Here is a 13,086-nt window from a genome sequence, read left to right on the forward strand (position 1 = left end):
CTTGGCTTCCTGTTTAAAAAAAAATCCCAGGTAGGAAATTTTCATGCTTCTACCCATTTAAGGCAATAATTTTTCTTATAATAAAATATATAAAAGCTTATCCTTTAAGACAACAATTCTTTAGGATCTAGAGTAAAAGTTAAAAGACCTCTTGTAAAATTACAATTTAAATCTCAAGGCATGGAAACTTCCAAGGTTCTATACAATTACCAAGACAGAATAAAACTTAAAAGACATGTGCTCCTATAAGATGTTCATAGATGGTGTATATATATATATATATATATATATATATATATACATATATATAACAATTGTTTTTGATACAGTAAGCTTTAAGTAAATTAGGAAATATAATAAAATCATAAGCAGAAACTTCATTAGCTTAAAATGATTCAGTGCAACAGTAAAATCAATGAAATAATCAAGATTAATTCACAAAACTAATTAGTAAAATACAGTAAGATACAGTCTCTTTAAAACTCTGAGTTGAGGTTTTAAAAGTTAAGGGGTTTTTTAAGTTCAAAGTTCTAAGCAGGTACGGGGTGAATTTCTTCCCCTGATGTTCAGTTTTTAATCCCAAGAAAGTTTGAATAGGCCATGGGCCCGATGAAGAATAATCACTAGTTCAAGGTTCAGATGCTAGGTCCATGTGGGACTAGAGAAAAACTAAGGTCAGTTTTGTAGAAAATACCCAAGTGGAGAGCTTGTGGGTGGGGGTTTCCCCGTGGAGGGCAAGAATGGCTTTCTAGGTTAAGAGTCCTCTATAAGAGAGTAGGGAGAAAGGGGGATACTTCCCAAATCTTTAGCGGCAGAGCTGAAGCTGAAATGGCAGGATTCCGGATCAACAGAAATGGTCTGCACTTGTGGGCTTGTGGCAGGAACATGAAGCAGCAGGAAAAACGGCAGAGATCACAGGCACTGGGGCACTGGCAGGCTGGAAGTTCAGCAGGGAAGCGGCAGGAAGGGAGACCAGGTCAGGACCCAGGAGATCAGGGGAGAGAGGATAGTAGCTGGGCTCCAGCATTTTGGGTTTAAAGCCAGAAGCCAGAATTGGCTGGCCTGATCTCCCAAGGTGGGTCGGGCTGGACTGGCTGGCTGAGCCCCACCTGAGGCAAAAACGTGCTGTTGCTTTTAGCAAAAGCATGGCGAGCAAGGCCACTTTCCTTTTTTAAAAAATTGCCCAAAAGAGCTGAGCAAGATGGCCAAACCAGGCATGGCTCTCTTTAAGCTATCTGGAAAATTGAGAATTTGAATTTCGACCTTGTGGTTGTCATCATTGTTAAGATTAAAAATGATAAAGACTTATATAATAAGAGAAATTAGCAGTTTAATTAAAGCCATAGCCATGTTGGTAAAATATATATATGACTGCACCTGCTTAGCTTTTAGATTTACCACCAGAGCCCATCCTCTCCGCGAGTCAGTCAGCTCCTCAGGAAGATCAAGAGGCATTCTTTTGGCCTTCCTCTGAATTTACACTGCCCCCTGCATGGGGACCTTTGACATCCCCACGCCCTAAGACCCATTGGAATCATGGGTAACGTAGTCTCAAAGTCTCCCACAAGTCCATAGGGAGTCTGCTAGACACTTCCCTGAATTGAAAACAAACAAGGGAAAGATGGAAAAGGAAAGTAAAAAGCAATAGGGGAATAAAGAGAAATAGAATGAGGGTGGTAGGGAGAAAGGATGAAAAGAAGAATTGAAAAAAGAAGGCAATTGATATTTATTAAGTGCTTTATTTGTTCCATACTAAACCGGGGTTGGAAAAATGGGCAGAAAGAAAATCCCTGTCTTCAAGGAACTTATATTTTAATGGAAGAGCTTAATAAGTACTTATTGATTGATTGTTTAGAATATGTGTCAATCATGATGCAACATATAGTCTCAGCTTTACTTACTGGCCATGCCTATCTCTTCCATATCCAGTGTTACTCACTGCCTTAATGTTCATAATTAAGAAATAAAATTAGCTTGGATGAAAAAAAAAGCAAAATTCAAAAGGAAGAGACATGCTTATCCCAAAGTACAACATTTTATTTTCAATTTCCAATGCTCTAAGGCAAAATGGAACAAAAGAAATAAAATACCAGAAATAAATTTTCAATTTCCAATGCTCTAAGGCAAAATGGAACAAAAGAAATAAAATACCAGAAACAACAAAAAGTATTACAAAAAATGAAAACAAGGAGATTTTATTGATTTATTTATTTAGCTTATTCCTCAGCTTCATCAGTCTCCTGAGAGGCAAGTAAGAGAAAACATGAGGTTTACCTAATTGACATCTTCTACAATCACCAGGAGATACTTGAATGGGAAATGTAAAGGCCAGAATTTTCAACACACTATTTGATAGGGAAAAGGAGTTACTGCTATAAAAAGAGTGTTCTTAAGGGTTCCAACCCTGGGCAAACACTGGACTAGGCAGTAAATATATAATGGAAGATCAAAAATCGTGGACCTCATTGGAGAACCAGGATTCATCACTATAGTTTGTCAATGCGGGTACAAAGTAGTCAAAGCACAAGAAGGGAAAAATTAAAATCCTAAAGGTACAACATTTGTCCTGGTGAGGCCACACCATAGCTTTTCCCTCTCCTTAAAAAATCCATCCTCTTCCACTTTTTAAAATATTATTTTTTCAGAATATGTAATTTTAAAGAATTTTAAAAATTAAAATATTAAATATTTGGTAATATTAAATATTTTAATATATTTTTTCCTCAATTATATAAAATTTTTTGACATTTTTTTCATTTAAACCAAATTTTTACACTAATTCTCTTCTTTTTCTCCCCCTTCCTAAGACAGCAAGCAATCTAGGATAGATTTTTTTGCTTGTGTAATAATGTAAAACATCTTTCCATATTAGTTATTTTGTGAAAGAGAACTTGAACAAACAATAGAAAATGGAAAAATAAAGTGAAATATGTTGTTTTTGTTTCTTCCACTTTTAAATATGTTAGTACAATAATCCAATAAGTCCAGCCAAAATGGAAGAAGCCAAGCAGTGTTTGACCTACCCCTGACTGTGGTGAAGAAAATATCGTCCACCTTGTGAAGGTTGACAGAGTATTAGAGTAAGAGTAAGAAGATTTGGGTTCAAGTTCTGGTTCTGCTGTTTCCTTCCATTGTGACCTCAGGTAGCTTTCTATCTGTAAAAAAAGAGAGAAAGTTGGAGAAGTTCTTGAAACTCTAACCTAATGAATCTATAGTTATACTGGAGCACTAAGCAATGCAAGGTACTAAATCTCCAGACAACATAAGATTTCCTGGAATGGTATGAGATAGAGCATTTATTAAGTGCTTTTTTATTGTACTAAGCTCTAGGAACACAAATCCAGGCAAATAAGATAGTCCTTGCCCTGAAAGAGTTTACCTTATGATGGGGGAAGATAGCACACAAAAGGGAGCTAGATAATGGGAGAAACCAGAGGATAGGGAAAGGGTACCCATTCAGGGGAATGTAACAGGCATGGAGAAACTGGAGAAAAACTGACAGAGAGTCAGAGAGACATAGGGAGGCACAAAAACAGAGGGAGAGACAAAGAGACCCAGAATCAGACACACACAGAGTATACAGGCAGGAATGAAGTGACTACAAAATGTAGAACTTGGAGTAACAGTGCCAAGTTGCTGTGCAGGAGCTCTTTTAAAAAATCCAGATATGAACTCTGCAGCCAGCTACTTATCCTTCTTCCAATTTTTATATGATTTCTCATCTTTAAACATTTTCAAATTAGACCTTTCAAAACACATACTACATACACGATCCTGCCTGACTTTTTATAGGGTCTCCCTAATACTTTGTTCTTCAATGATTCTTGAAATATCAAGATTGGGCTATATATTAAACTCTCCAATTCCTTCCTTTCCTTCCATTTTCTCTCTTTTTAGAGTATTCCACTTTTCTAGTAGTCTTAGAATAAGAATGTTAAAGTTACAAAGCATTTATTTGTTTGTTTTTGTCGTCTGGATATTTTTCAGTTCCAGATTCTCACTCATTTCTTTGTGGATTAGATATTTTAAGAAATCATAACATCTTAGCTTGAGAACTGGAAGAGACCTACCACCTCATCCAACTTTCTTATTTTTGGAAATGAGAAGCAAACCATTTTTCACTTTATTGCCTTTCTGAATTTTTTCTTTTCTTTTCTTAAACAGTGTGTGTCTTCTTTCATAGTATGACAAACATAGATATTGTGCAAACATTTTGCACAGTAGCACAAGGGTAACCTATATCATATTACCTGTCTTGCAAAGGGAAGGGAGGAGGAGAAAGAACATGGATCACAAAGTGCCATAAAATGATTATTAAATACTATATATACATGTATTCAGGAAAAATGTAATAAAAAAGTAAATGAGGAAATTGAGGCTCATAGAGGAATTAACCAAGATCCAATAGCACAAGAAGCAAGATTGGTTCCCAAATTCTCTGACTTAAGAAAGTCATTTTACCATATTTTCTCCCTAAAATATACATACAATTGTAATCAGTTCTGGGTAAGTGTCTCTCTCATTCATAGGATTGGATATTGAGACCCTTAAAATGTCACCTAATTACCTCTCATTTAGCAAATTTGAAATTAGAAGTCTACTAATCTCTTAAAGAGAAGTTTAATGACTTAACCAAAGGCATATAGTAAGGCTGGCAAAGCCATTTGAATCCCAATCCAGCACACTTTACATTGTACCATCCCTCCTCGTTGCTTCCTCAGTAGGCACATATCATCCACTGGAGATTGCTCTATAACTGAAGGAAATAACTGAGTTTGGAGTCTCTCCAAACTAGCTAGGCTGGTTCCTAGACAACAGATTCAAAACATCATCATGCCTAGTTGAGTAATTAAGAGATAATGTATGTTCACACTAAGGTAATGGCTGGAGATTATAACTAGAAGAAATTAAAGAAAAGAGTGGTGCTACTGGAAGAGAAAAGAAAGACTCTATAGGATTTTGCCCTTATATTGCATAGGAGAAATAGAATAGGAAAATGAGATCTTTGCTTGAGAAATTGAACAAATGAACAATTTGACTTTTTGCGGGGAGAGAGCTATAATTTTGAAAACAAAAGTTTTGGGAAAGTGTTCTCATTCATCCTCCCCCAAGTTGCCCTCCAGGGAATAGTACACCAAAATGGAGTTTGCAAAAGTGATCCCTCTAAAATAATCATCATTAAAGAGTTTGTAAACAACAGTAGGGATTTACAAAAATATTTAAGAATAATAGTTGTTTATTCAAAGATTTCTGTTTTGTTTTCCTCCTGATTTTTTTAAATTTTCAAATGTCTTTTGTTGTACATTGAATTATATGTTTTCAAGAATGAAGCTGGTCTCAATTTGTAACTAGGCAATTCTACTAAAACATTGTCCCAGATCACTTAGTGACTATAATCCAAATAAGTAAAAAAAATTCTTTAAAGTTTAATTAGAATCTGAATTGGGGAAAATCAATTTTGTCTCCTTAATCAACTTTCAAAGATTCTCATCCCTTTTAAGAAAGTAATCCAAGTATTTAAAACAATTCATTTTTAAATCTTTTTTCCTTCCTCCTATTACATTTCTCTTACTTAATAATCTCCATAAACATAAGCTTTGACTCTTTGGTGCACAACTCACTACAGATCAGCGATGGCCATTCATCAGTTCCTAAGGGGGAATAGAAAATGACCATGAGAAATGGGGAGTACTGGATATTCCCTATAAATATAATAAGAGACTACAGAGACCACCTCTGCCCATAATTTATCCTTCCTGCATAGTTTTGATTTTCCCATGTCCTGTGATATGCAGTAGTTTAACAAGAGGATTGCATCTGCTATGTGGTAAGGCTTTTGGCTGAATGAAGGGATTGGGTTGAGGATGTAGAAGTGGGAATGGAATTTTTCAGTTTTAGAGAGGACTGAATGGAGTTATAAAAAGGAAATAAGACAGGATAAGGTTTAAGGAAGGAGAAGGAATGAAAAAAAAGAAAACAGAGAGGAAGAAGAATCACAGACATGGAACTTGCCTTGGGTAAGATCTCACTCCATTCTGGGACTAGTACTTGGCTTCCTCAAACTGAATTGATGCTTAGTAATATGAAATATTGAAGCGACAATACCCTTGGATATTGAGACATCAGATCCTTTCTGTTAAAGAAATACTGACTTCAGGAACCCAGGAGTCACTTTGCCCATGCTGAGACATTTATGCCTAAAAGCAAAATGGCAGGTTGCTGAGGTTTCACAGTCAGCATATTGAGAGATGGATTCATCCCAGGCATCATGACTTAAGCATTCACTTTCTAGGGAAATCAATTAGCACCTTTTTTTGTTCCCTAGCTTCTAAGGCTATGTTGGTTGATGAGGTAGCATGGAACTCAGAAATTCACATGCTTCTGAGGCTGGGAATATTGGGAGGAAGCATTCTAGGTAAAGAAGTGATAGAGGGCTGGCATATTAATTCTTCATTTTAATTAAGAACCCTTTCATTCTATTCTATACAGATAACTTTTAATCTTATTACTACACCAAGTATAATAGGCTACCAAGATACAGTGAGAACATACGAGCCCATGAGACATGGTTTTGAACAGATGGTGATTCCAACAGGAAATTGAATGGGTCAATAGGGAGCTACAGCAATATACAAGGATCCACCTACTCCTAAATTCTATTTCTCCTTAAGTCTAGTTAAATTATTTTCTAGTTTTTCTAAAAATGAGGAATTGTTATTAGTGTAGAATTTAAGTGTAAGTAATGAACTTGTATATATAAGCTTGTATATGTACATATTTATGTGCCGAAAATTATACACATATATGTATAAAGTTACATTGAGTAAATGAAGGGGAAAGTTAAGCAGTGAGGCAGTTAGATCACTGGAACTGAAGACAGGAAGGCATAGGTCCAAGTCTGGTCTCAGATACTTACTAGCTGTGTGAACCTGGTCAAGTTACTTACTTTTTATCTGCCTCAGCTTCCTGAACTATAAAATGGGGAATAATAACACCATCTACCCCACAGGGTTGTTATCTAGCACATAGTAGATACTTTGTAAATGCTTGTTCACTTATTCCTTTCCTTTCCCTTATTAAATATAATATTTAAATATTTATAAATGTTTAAATATACAATAAATTATGCTCATGAGCTGCATGTACACATATAAATTATATCCTATCACTCTGGCAAGAAAATCAGTGAAGACAGGAAGATCCTTTGAAATATGTTTATCGACTTATCTATGTTACTTTTAAGTGACATGAGCATTTTTCTTTTTACATTTTAATTGGTTGATATGATGTTTTTGTATTATTTTAATATATTAACATGTTCCTCCTTCCTTCTCCTCTTCTAGTGATGTCAGTTATAATGATGATTTTTAAAAAGATAAATATAAAGCAGTTCAGTAAAACAAGCAATATATCATTTCTATTTGAGAATAATGGCAATATTCCACACTTATAATCTTCCACCTCCATGGAGAGAGGAGGAAAGTACATTCATCAATTCTTCTCTTGGGTCATGCTTGTTCATTAAAAATAACAGTGTTCATTTTCAGGGTTTATTTCTTTCAAAACTTTTCTTTTACTGTCATTGAGTCATTGGTTATAATTACTTCACTTTGAATCGGATCATAAAAGTCTTCCCATACATCCATCTCTAAATTCTTCATATTCATCATTTCTCTTGCCCCAGTTATATTCCATTATACCCATATGACATTATTGTTTTGTCATTACCCAATAAGTGGGTATCCATTTTATTTCCAATTCATTTTGCTTCTAGAAAAAGTGCTAATTTAAAACAATTTGATACAATATATTTCTTTCTGTCATTGGCTTCCTTGGACTATATGTCCAGCATAGTGATCACTGATCATTGGGCAACTGATATTTTAGTCAATTTTAATGAATAATCAGCAATCATCTACTCTGTTCAGTAATATATATCCTACAGAAAAAAACCCAATGAACTAGATGTATTTTTTTAGTTTTTGATTTATTCATTCATTTGACAAATAATTGATAATCTTTTGGGCAGCTAGATGGTACAGTGGAAACAGAATGCTGGACAATGATTGAGGAAGAACAGAGTTTAAAGCTGGCCACTGTCACTTATAAATTACATGACCATGGGCAAGCCACTAACTCAGTTTAGTTGGGGGTGATTATAGTCCCTACTTCAAAGCATTGTTATTAAGATCAAAAGAGATAATACATGTTGTTGTTCATCTGTTTTTGAAGAGATTCAATGACATCATGGAAGTGTTGAATTTGATTTAAATGAAGCAGAGTTGTATAAAGTCATCAGTCTCATGCTCTCTTCTACTAGAGTCATTGTGAAGATTAAAATTAATCCACCATTATATTTTAAAAGTTTTATTAATAACTAAAGAAAAACTACCTAATTCAGCCCCTGTCACAAAAGAAAAGAGAGAGAGGGAGGAATTACAGAACTTATAAACAAAAAACGTAAGCTTGCATGTAAACAGAAGGAAAAGGATGCTGCATAATATAGAAAGGAATTCTGGGGAAAACAGTTCAAACGTACAAAATTCCTAATTAATACACATCGAAGTCCAATGGCAAGACAAGTCAGGACAATTGACTATGGCCTGAGATGTAGTGGATGACCTTGGCATCGTTGATGTCTGACTAAGCTCTAAGTTCTCCAAAGTGCCTACTTCATCTGCCTGCATGGCTGTTGGAACAAATTGTCCTCCTCTACTCATTCTATTGGGGATAGTCTTCACATGCTTGGGGTAGACATCTCTCTTATTCACCAATTAATTGGAGACCTATCAGTTACCTTAAACCTGATTTAGCCTGTCTGAAAGATAGTTTTCCTGGGCTTTGGCCACTGTGCATGCTACAACTTCTTGGAACCATAGGAGAGAGTGAAAGATGGATGAGCAGCCCTCACTCCTAAAGTGCCAGTCCTCCTGGAATACCCCATGCACTCACAAACCCTAAACAGTGACAAAATTGCTAGATGCTTTCAAGCAGTAGTCACTGAACTGGAAATGAGAAAACACTAGTTTTATTTCTAGTTTTACCATGAGTTATCTGTGTCGCTTTGGGCAAGACACATCAGGCTCCATTTATTCAGCTATGAAATGCAGGGGCTTGATTGGATGAACTCTGAAGTACCTTCCAGCTCTTAAAAATGCTATAAAACCCTGGACTTGAGTCTTTTTTGTTGACTTTCTGTCAACTCATATATTTGCTGAGCCTTGTGTCATTCAGGCTATTTACTGATTCGCATTTTGGACTCTGTCTAACCAACATCTGTTCTGCTCAAGGACACAAATCCATGTCCTGACACTGACCCTCACAAAGAGTTTTGATGAAACATTTAAAAGTTTTCTTGTATAAGTAAAAACTTCACATAGTGGTGGCCAGATTCTTAGTCTTACCATTCAAGATAGAGCATTTTTTTTCTGGTTTCACAATTGTAGCTGAATCAAATATTAACTCTAATAAGTGGCACTATAGCAAAGAACATCGGTGCCTTTTCCATCCAGCTAGTGAAGGGATGAATTATGGATCTTTATAGGTTGAGTATCATCAAGTCCTTTAGCTGATATTTACTGCTTTTCCCTAATTTTTAGTTTCTACCTTTGTTTTTACCTCTGAAGCCCTTTGTGGAAGAGCCTGCTCTACAAACACCAACCAGAACACCTGTCCCAGAGCTCAGATAAGTAGAGTTGGAAGGAATTTCCTTTTCCTCAACTAGGTGGTACAGTGGATAGGATCCTGATCCTCGAGTCAGGGAAACCCAAGTTCACATCTGGCTTTAGACACATACAGGCTATGTGACCCTGGGCAAGTCACCATTGTCTTCTTTAGTTTCTTCAGCTGTAAAATGGAGGCAATAATAACACTTTCCTACCAAGGCTGTCATGAAGATCAAATGAAATAATAGCTGTAAAATGCTTAGCATAATGCCTAGTACACTATGGTCAATTAATATATGCTTCTTCCCTCTACTCTTCCATCTCTTGGAAATTTAAAGAAATGGGACAGACAAAAGAACCTTTTGGATGGCATCAGCAATTCTTCCAATGTGTAAAAGTATAAACTAACAGCTATTTGCACCATGAAAAGTAAAGTGTATAGTGGAAAGAAGGCCAGTTTGGGGGGTTAGAGAGGTCTGTGCTCAAATTCTGCCACTGACGCATGCTAACTGCAGAACCACAGACAGGTCTTTTCATCCCATTCCCAGGGAGCTCTTCGGGACTCTAAATCATAGTTACTCATCTGAATCAGAGAAATATGTTTCCTACAACAATACATTTTTAGCTCCACAGGAAAAGAGCATAATTCCCAGAGTGGAAGACCATGATCAGAGAGATACGAATCAGTATCATGGCTGAAAATGTATAGTTCTTGGGCTGGGCACCATATTTTAAAATATATGAAATACTTTACTTCCCCAAAACCAATTTCTCAGAGAATTCCTAGGTTCGTCTCAATTGAGAAGAGGTGAAAAATGAGTGCACACTGTCAGATGTGTTATCTGACATGATTGACATATCCTTTTTGTTGTTACTGGTTTTATTTTGTAGTTATTTGGATGATAATCATTGCTAAGTAACATTGATGTCAAAAAGAAAAAATATCCACAAAAAATTAAAAAAGGGAAAGTATGAGAATTTACGACTCTCAGAAGCCTTTGAGAGAATCAGTCCAGCTACCTCATTTATAAATGAGGAAACTGAGTCCTATGGTAATTCAATTGCTTCTATAAGGGCAGACAGTAAATAGCAGAGTCAGAACTCAAATCCAGGTCCTCTGACTACAAATTTAGTACTCTTAATCTCACCAGTGCAAAGTATTAAGTTAGAGATGAAAGATAAAATAATGAAAATGGTGGTTTATGTTATGTTCACTATCCATACTGTCCCCTTCCCCCAGCCACACACAATGCAGAAATCTCTGCACCAACCTCAACTCTTAGCTACAGAAAATCAATCCAGAAATCAGATCCAACGTCTACTGCAGGAATGCCAAAGCCCTAGTTAAAGTAGGTCAATATTGATCATTACAAGAAGCATAAAATTGGCAGGATGTGACACAGAGAAATGAGAGTCTTGAGTATTTTACCAAGGAGAGAAAACAAGTGCATTGGACTATCATTCAGTTTTGAATTCTCTAATCAGTTAAAATATTCATAAATACATTGAAAGTAAATTGTTAATACCCATTTCAAAGCATATTTTTTTACTGAAGGAAAAGAGGAGATTTTAATTTTCAGTCCTCTGAATTCATGATGATAGCAGGGAGAAGGGAAGGCAGTTTTGTGTCGTGGAAAGAATGATGGATTTGGAGTCAGAGGATTTACATTCAAATCCCCCTGTGACATTAGGTCCTTTATTTCCTCAATTATAAATTGAGGAGAAATGGGCAAGATGAATTTAACATTATTTCTCTTTTCAAATCAGTGATTTTCTGGGATTCTTTCTAAATATTTTGGAACCACTATCTGAAACTACCAGGGATGAGTTAGTGATGCTGGCCTTTATCATTTTTGAGAGTTTTCATTCTCTCACACTTAAAAGTAAAAGAAAAATCTACAAGTAGACATATTATAGTGAAATAAGTCATGTTTTTAGGCTCATTCTGAAGATGATTCAGGAAACATGTGAAATGAAAAAGAAAAAAATCTCCAAGATCTTACTTTCCAGCTCTTGTCTGATAACAAAATGTCCAGGATGAATTTAGGTTTTCTGCCATCTGATTTTATTTAGTTTTAGACAATGGATTCTGAGAACAGCACTCTCCTGCTCTCTTTTACAAGGAACTGTAAAATGGGAGTAGATTGTTTGCTGGAGACTTTTTTTTTCTTTTTCCGGAAATTTGGCAGTTCTGTCAAAGTATTTGCTTTTTGAATTGAAACCTTGAAATGTCAAATCTCAGATGCTCAGTTTTTCAAATGATGAGTCATGTCAGGAGCAGATTTTCTTATCAGGCAACCAACCATAAATAATTGCATTAAACTGGAAGTTTTCTGGCAAAGAATTCACTCTTCTTATTCTGACAACCAGTATAGCTGAGTCAGTAAGGTACTCTAAACAAGAAAAAGGAGGTAACATACCAGGAGAGCAAGAGTGACTATACCACCTCCACTCATAATTTAAAGGAGATTGCCAAGGACCCATAGCCAGAGAGCCCTGGAAATAGCAATGTATCCAGTGGCCACAGGTCCTGCTTTTGACTTGCTATGGTCAGCCATCTTCAAGGAGAGTAATTGCTGTGGAGAAGAGATCTTTCTTCCACCAAAACCAACCACTGACCACTGCCACTAATAGGCAAGTAAGCCCCAAAACTCTGGAAATAGCAGCAGCCTCTAGACTCATAATCTTGCTTCCAACCTAGCTCCATGCAGCTATTATGTAGGGGTTCAAGATTTATGGACATATGCTATGTTAATTCTGAGCACTGTAGCCATAGTTACTGAAAATAGAAAAGGAAAGTTCTACCCATTAAATCTTTGGCAGAGTCAAATGGTTTAACATCAAAAACAGGTAAAATTATTAATAGGAGATGTAGCATCAATGAAGACACATTAACATCTTCTTTGTTGTTATATCCAAAGGACATTGGGATCCAGAGCTATGCTAGTAAATGCTTAACAACTGGCTCTTTTAAACTTTTTAATTTAACCTTCATTATTAACATTTCCTCCATCACTCTTTAAGATCTTGACAATTAAAAATAACACCCCAATAAATCAAGCCTTGCTTTTCAGTTTGCTTACAAATTTCTGAGGTATAAATGCTTCCATTGCAAATTTAACAGCTGACTCTTGTGACTTCAGCACACCCTGACTAGGTCTTTCCATCCATGGGGCAGCTAAAGCCTCTGTATGTTGTCCCCCACTCTATGCATATGAGTGCCATGAGAGAGGAGACTGTCTTAGTGTCTGATGTGTGTCTCCAGTGCTTTGTACACAGTTAATGCTTTTTTAAAGTTTCATTTATCTGTATTCTTTTATTGATGACGATTTTTTTCCTATCTCAGAAGTATTGAAGTTGGAAGATCATTCAGAGAGCAGGAGAAAGGCACATGGTGGGTGGGAGTAGGCTGTAAGATACT

The sequence above is a fragment of the Gracilinanus agilis genome, chromosome 6 (assembly GCF_016433145.1).
Source record: "Gracilinanus agilis isolate LMUSP501 chromosome 6, AgileGrace, whole genome shotgun sequence".
In the NCBI taxonomy this organism is placed as follows: Eukaryota; Metazoa; Chordata; class Mammalia; order Didelphimorphia; family Didelphidae; genus Gracilinanus; species Gracilinanus agilis.